Consider the following 6,008-nt stretch of genomic DNA (forward strand, 5'->3'; position numbering starts at 1 on the left):
TTTATTATCACTCTGTAAGCACCCGAAGAATTGGCTTTCTATCCACAAAAAAATCATGCAAGAATAAAAAAGAAATAAGTCTCAAATGTGCTGCATGCAAAGGGTTCTTGTAGCACCTTTGAGACAGGGTGAACAGGTGTCATTTTTGCCCAGGACATGTCCTACATTTTAGTCCAGGAGGAATTCCAAAATGCCCTCCATTTTAAACATGGCTGAGAAGCATGGATTTATATTGAATGTTTTTAGCTTTGGTTTTGTAAAGTCCTGCATTTCTCTTGAATGCCCCCCATTTTGCAGTGCTTTGCTCTCCTTTCATGCAGGGCATCTGATCACCCTACTTTGGGACTACTAACCCTCAAGATGCATGGAGTTAGTCTGACAGGTGCTATAAGACCCCCCCCCCTGCATACTGATATGCCAGATTAATACAGCAATATCTCCACATTAAAGGTGCTGCTGCATTCCTTTTTTTTCCTCTACCTCATTCTCCCCTCTTTCTTCATTTATTCTTGTTAAGTGACTTTGAGTTAACCTCAACTCATGGCAAACCTGCGGATGAGGCATCTCCTAAAGACCCCCCTATTCTCAACCTCTCTGCTCAGGTCCTACAGGTTCAGGCCCATGGACTCCCTAATTAAATTTAATCATCCTGTCTTCCAGGGAGAGCTCAGGTTTGATCTGTTCAAGAACTCTGTTAGTCTATTTGGTCATCCACCGTATCCTCAGAACTCTTTTCCAGCACCAAGCACTACATTATATCATCAAACTGTGTGAAGAATTTGCAGTTTGGGAAAAGGCAATCTGAGGCGCGTTACAGAGTGCCCATGAAGGGCGCTCTGCCACCGCCGCCAGTTACTGCGTCCAGGAACCGCAGCGGCCAAACCGCGTGGTTCCCAGGCACAGCAAGAAAGAAGCGCCGAAATGGGTGCATGCTGTCCCATAGGGGTGGTTTGTATAGCTCCTGAGTTCAAAGGGCAGAGTCTTGCCCTTCCTAGGCTCAGGCCAAATCAAGCTGCTGCAGCCCTTCCTGACTTTTGTGTCCTTCTTTATTAAGAACCTTTGCCATCTTGATGTGGTATGGCCATGTGTGTCCCCGTTTTTAACTGGTAAATGTTAAAGGTTATGTTGCAACCCTTACCTGTGTTTTGGTAAATAGTGGTATCACTAGGGGGCACGGACTGCAGGAGGTGGTCGAGGTGACGCTACTGTTCCATAAACATCTGCATTTGGGCAGAAATGGGCAGTGGCATTTGCCCCTCTCCCTGGAAAAGACTAACATTTGGCGTGAATGGGGTGAGGCTCAGTGGGAGAAGAAAGGACAGGACCCAGGGGTATTCTTATTCTTATTATTATTATTATTATTATTTTAAATTTTAATTTCTTTTAAAAATTGTAAAAAAATTAAAATTTTCTACTTTTAAATTTTCTTTAAAAACATCATATCTTACCATTTAAAAAAAAATTTAACCACATGAAACAATGTGGATGTAAATACATTTAAGCTGTGCATGTGATATTGTAATTTAAAAGTATAATTTTAATTTTGCAAATTGTTTATACCACAACTATTGCTATTACATTCAGTGATATACAGGAATTATGATTTATGAGTAACGTTAGTATAAAAACTTTACTAAGGGTTAAGTATGGTGTACTATGGGAGGATTTCAATGAATGGGGTTACACCATGTGTTACTGCACCAGGTGACTCCAAACTGAGCGACGCCACTGCATGTGAGGCAGCCATTGACTAGCCAGTTTTCATCAGGGAAGCCTACTTTACTTCAGCATTATTCTACCTTGCCAGAAGGTAGGCGGTGACCCTATATTTATATTACTCTCTTCTTTAAAACTTTTCACATGAAGCTATGTAGCATATGTATTCCAAGTTCTCAGGCAAGCAGTATTCATTGGAGCAATGCCCAGAGGCCCCTTCAGGATTCAAATCTTTCTGCTAGAGCAAGAGGAACATATGGTGAAAAGGGGAGCAGTTTCTGAGCAGTCAGAATCCCTAACAGAAAGACTAAGATTGTATAGTGATCTCATACATGATTAAATAAATGTTTGTCTGTCCTAGTTAGACTTGACTCCTGCCTGTATTTTATTCTAAAGCAAATGCATATTTGAAATGCATATTGGATCTTTGTTGCCCTTAACCAGGTAACAACCTTATTCTGTTCTCTGAGTCAGTAGACAAAAACTTGGCAAAAACAATAGCCTTTGTCATCCAAGGAGATTATTTAGAGATACAGTGGTACCTCGGGATACGAAATACCCAGGTTACGAATTTTTCGGGATACGAATAAATCCCATAGGGATTTATTGTTTCGGGTTACGAAAGTTTTTTCGGGTTACGAAAAAACTCCGGCGCTGTTTTAAATGGAGCCGCGGCAGAGCCGCGGCTTTTTTCCCCATTAGCGCCTATGGCAATTCGGCTTACGAAGGTTTTTCGGGTTACGAAATTAGCCGCGGAACGAATTAATTTCGTAACCCGAGGCACCACTGTATTTGCAGATTTAATCCTGAGTTTTTCCCCCTCTCCATAAGTACAGGTTTTATCAGATTCCAGCCTGCCATTTCAACCAGCATGGGATTTGCTTTTATTGTAAGACTGGGAGTGGATGGTACAGGATTGTATGCATGGAAGCAGAAAGAGTGCTTCTGAAGACTCCTTTCTAAGTACTGTCTTGTGGTCTGTCAAGTTGACAACTAAAGAGGCTACCAGGTACCTCTTTAATTATGGAGACTGGCTGACTGCTCAGTAGATAGATCTTGCTTAGATCTTCTGAACGGCTTGAAGGCATGTTTTTCTACCCGCACTCCTAGCTAAAGATGAGGTATCCTAGGCCTGCACATAAAAAGAAACAACAGAAGCAACTTTTTGAGCCAGTGACAAGTAAAGCAGACTAAGAAAAAGAAAAGAGGAATTGTTATCTGTAAGCCTTTTGGGCTGCCTGTGTCTTTCTTCAAACAGCTGATGTACAACAGTTAAATTTGCCGCTGGAGTGTTTGTACAGTGTGCCTCCACCTGTGCTGACTGAGCCATTATATTTTGAAACAAACTCACTTATCACAAGATAACGACAATATTTGAAGACTTTCTCCTCCAAATTACACCCACTTAAAGTAAGCAACCTGCTCCTGGAACCTCATCCTGAGAAAAGCTGGATTGGCATAACAGTACCATCACTGGCTGGTTACTTGCATGTCAGTAGGACAGTGAATCTGCTCTGGGTGTTATTCCAGACTTTCAAAGGCAGAATCCACGATGCCGAGCCCTGTCCCAAAATGAGGACAGCACCTTGGATAGCTCCTTTGATGTCTGGAGTAACTCTCCCTAGAGGTCAGGATTACTACACTGAGGCTGCTGTATTTTGGCCATATCAAGAAAAGGATGTAATAATGGGAAAAGACAATGATGCTAGGAAAGGTAGGGCAGTAGAAAGGGAGGAAGAGCACATGCCAAATGTGGTATCATTCAAAGAGGCCACGGGCCTAGGACTGCTTCCAAAGCAGTGGAGGACAGGGGGTCTTGGAGATGTCTTATCCATAGAGCTGTCATGAGTCAAGGTAAACTTGAGAGCAGTTAACAACAACAGCATAAATGTATGACTGTACCACTGATATGGAAGCCTTCAGTGAACCATAATGCAGAAGTGCATGTAATTTCCTTGATAATACAGTTGGCCTTCCATATCCATGGATTCTTTATCCATGGGTTCAAGCATTCACAGGTTGAAAATATTCAAAATTATATAATATAAAAATATTCAAAATATATAAATTAAAAACCTCAATTTTGCCAGTTTGTGTAATGGACACCATTTTACTATGCTGTTGTATTTAATGGGCCTTGAGCATCCACAGGCCCACTGTATATAATGCAGCCTTGTTTGCTATAGAGAATCCTACACAGGTGAGTGAATACACTGGTGGATAAAGGATGGAACTCCAGCTAGTATGTGGTCATCATTTCTGATCATTTATAGTCAACATCATAAAATTGAAATGTTTTTATTTAATATACTGTATTCTATGTTGCTAGAGGTTGGTAGTAATAAGGTCCAATTTAGTTGCCTGCAGTGAGTTACTAAAAAAACAAAAAGGGCACTTCAAAAGTAATGGAACAAATTACTTTACTGGTACACCATGTAAAAATTCTAGTTACTTTTAAAATGTTAATCTTCATGGGAATGCTGAAGAGGCATTTCGACAGAAATTTCCCATTTTTAAACCACTATTTCATCCATTCAAAGGGTTCTTTATAAAATTTATTTAAATAATTAACAGGTTTTAAAAAAGTAATTAGCAAGTGACTTTACTAACACCAGAATACATAAGGGCAATCAGTAACTTCTTCAAATAATGCAACAAATGTAATTGGGATTTAATTAGTTTTTAAAACTTTTCCAAACTTTGTGTCGTGAAACGTGATTAGAAGTTAAAAGCAAATAAACCCAATAAAAACCACAGATGATCAGAATCTTAACATCCAGATATATACCAGAGAACATCTAGAATCTTATTACTAACTCATACATGCTGCGTTCAGTCACTGCTGAAAAACCATGAGGCACATGTACAGAGAAAGACAGATATGAGTCAATGTAGGAAGGAAAATTCCACTACTTTGCAAAATCCTTTTCTTATCATTGTTGATCTGAGCTGAATTTGTGCTATTAACAAAACATTGTACATTCAAGACTGTTAGCACATGGCTCTCATGTCTCTGTGATTTTCCAGGTGCTAAAAATTACTGTATATTCCACAAGATAGCTAAGAGGGTCAAATCACTATCTATTTTCTTCTTCTTATCAATTTATTATTACACTTAATTTCTTTAGTCCAAAACAGACCTTTTTGATAGAGAAGTGTGCACAACTACATTGTAGCAGCTTGTTACCAAGTTACTGGCGACCCTAAGACCTATCATGGAGTTTTCCTAGCAAGTGTCCAGAGCGGGTTTGGCTTTGCCTTCCTCTGAAACTGAGAGAGTGTCGCTTGACCAAGATCACCCAGTAAATCTCCATGACAGGACAAGGATTTGAAGCTGAAACTGAAAGAGTGTGATTTGATCAAGATCACCCAGTGATTTTCCATGACAGAACAAGGATTTGAACCCTGGTCTCCCAAAGCCATTGTCCAATGCTTAAACCACTACAACATGCTGGCTCTGCATTGCTAATTATCCGCCATCTACAACTTTTTTCCCTACTTGATCTGCTCTAGGAGCCATTTGTTTGTCCTTTTGGCTGTCCATGGGATCCTCAGCACTCTTCTCCAGCACCACATTTCAAGTGAGTTGATTTTCCTCCTGTCTTCTTTCTTAACTGTCCAGCTCTCACATCCATACACGGTAATAGGGGATACAATGGCTTGTGGGATTCTAACTTTTGTGCTGAGTTGTGTATCTTTGCATTTTAGAACCTTTTCTAGTTCTTTCATAGCCACCCTCCCCATTCTTAATCTTCTTCTGATTTCCTGATTACAGTCCCCATTTCTATCAATGTTTGATCCCAGGTATGAGAATTCTTTTACTATTTCTATTTCTTCATAGTCTAGGTTGAACTTGTGAAGGTCCTCGGTGGTCATGATTTTAACGTTTCAACATTAAGTTTGCCTTTACACTTCCTTCTTCGATTTGCCTGCTCCTCTTACTCCTTTACGCCTTACTCCCCAACCCTGGGGAAAGGCCTGGTTGCTTTGCAAGGCTGGTGTGGGTGTTGTTGTGTGTGTGTGTGTGTGTGTGTGTGTGGAAAAACAGCCACCTGTGAGTGTGTGTGTGAGTGTGGATGTGTGTATTAAGTGTCTCTCTTTGCCTCCCAACCCCTTCCCCAGTGCAACCCAGGAATACAAAGTAAGAAATATACTTTGTTACTCCTTCTTCCTCTTCCTCTTTTACTCCTCCCCAACCAGAGAGAGGAAGAGGAGGAAGGACAGGCTCTAGAGCCCCCTCTTTCCTGCCCTCCCCTCCTGCCTCAGTGGAGGCCCTTCCCCTTTTGGAGGTG

The sequence above is a fragment of the Sceloporus undulatus genome, chromosome 1 (assembly GCF_019175285.1).
Source record: "Sceloporus undulatus isolate JIND9_A2432 ecotype Alabama chromosome 1, SceUnd_v1.1, whole genome shotgun sequence".
NCBI lineage: Eukaryota > Metazoa > Chordata > Lepidosauria > Squamata > Phrynosomatidae > Sceloporus > Sceloporus undulatus.